The following is a 1,724-nucleotide window of genomic DNA, read 5'->3' as shown; positions in this document are numbered from 1 at the left end:
AGGGACACTTCTGAAGAGTGAGAAGTCAGACAGGCTGCAGAGTCCCCCTCCCCTCCAGCATATTCTCAGAGAGTGGTGAAAAAACACACTTCTAAAAAGAAACACTCAAGCAGTGTTTTTGCAAGAGACGCATGTTCAGTAAAAAATGTCTCTTTCCCAGGTATTGCCCGTAGCCGGAATACCTCAAAGGTCCTAAGCAGACCGTTTTCTCCTGCCTCCGACCGGCATTATACACCACAGCGCTCTCATGAGGGGACTGGTCAGCAGCACTCATTAACCCCTCCTCGCTCATATAAATACGACACACCTCTGTAGACTGGAAGTCAGAGGAAGTTACGAGAACTAGTGCGTCTTCTCGCAGCCCTTTTTGCCCCTGATATTGATCCGGCTCTCTCTGCACTCATGGCGGATAAGACCCAGCCTGATTCCATAGATAAGATACACTTCAAAGTGTCAGATGCTGCTGGCCCACTGTTTGTCTTAGACCAGGCCTGGCCAACCTGTGGCTCTCCAGCTGTTGTAAAACTACAAGTCCCATCATGCTTTGCCACAGTTTTGCTATTAAGGAATGCTATAACTGTGTCAGGGCATGCTGGGATGTGTAGTTTCACAACATCTGGAGAGCCACAGGTTGGCCAGGCCTGTCTTAGACAAAGCAGTAAAAGAAGGCGTTGCTAGCGGCTCATTAGACTCCCTGGTAGCTTCAAAAATGGCTCTCCTAAAGGCCATTAGCAGGGCTACTTTAATGATTGGCCAGACATTTGATTTCATATCTAACTTCTGCAGAACTCGCTGGCTAGATAGAGAGGGCCTCACTAACCTAGCTCCCAGGCCAGTAGATGTTCCCAACTTAACAGATTCAGATCTGTTCGGCCCAGACTTCATAGATGAAGTAAAGGTTCGTTATAAAGCCCGCTAGTCCTTTGCAGACCTCAGGGGTAACCAGCCTGTCAAACGGCCCTTTCGTCAGGAGGGTCGTTCTGTCACAGCCAGCAGCTCGACCCAAGACCACCGAGGCGCCCCCGGAGCACCAAGAGGTGGTTTCTCTCGGACAAGAGTCACAAGAGGTGCAGTGTCCGGCAATACAAACCCCTCCAGGAAAGACGGAGGATACGGTACGTGGCCTATCTATGCCCCCTTTGCCTTGTCTTTCTCAAGCAATAGCTTCCTGGGGGCAGATTACTACAGACAAGTGGTTATTAAAAATCATCGAAAAAGGCCTGTCCCTTCCCCTTTACAGATTTCCACACCAGATATTCCCTTATGCAAAGAATGCCAGTCCTCTACTAGACAGTGTCTTAGCTATTGCTCTACGTCAGGGCAAAATATAGCTGGCAGACTCATCCAAAAGAGGCTGGATCAGCCATCTCTAAGAGTCAAATCAATGAACCAGTACATAAAACCTCGTTCTTTCCGCATGGAGGGTCTGGCAGACGTGCCTTTCTTGCTGGTCAAAAACGACTTCCGTATCAAAATGGACCTCAAAGAGGCCTTCCATACAATCCAAGTCCACCCAAATCACAGGAGATTACTCAGGTTCCTCTGGAAAGACATCCTTTACCAATGGATGGTTATGGTTTTTGGCCTGTCCAATGCCCCTTATACATTCACCCGCCTGATGAAGGCTGTGGCCACACATATTCGACAGAAAGGAATCCGATGTGTCATCTACCTAGACGATCTCCTGGTAGTCCACTCAGATCAGGAGATACTGTTGGCTCACA

This window comes from Pseudophryne corroboree, chromosome 6 (genome assembly GCF_028390025.1).
Source record: "Pseudophryne corroboree isolate aPseCor3 chromosome 6, aPseCor3.hap2, whole genome shotgun sequence".
Lineage (NCBI taxonomy): Eukaryota > Metazoa > Chordata > Amphibia > Anura > Myobatrachidae > Pseudophryne > Pseudophryne corroboree.
This window is presented reverse-complemented; position numbering follows the sequence as displayed.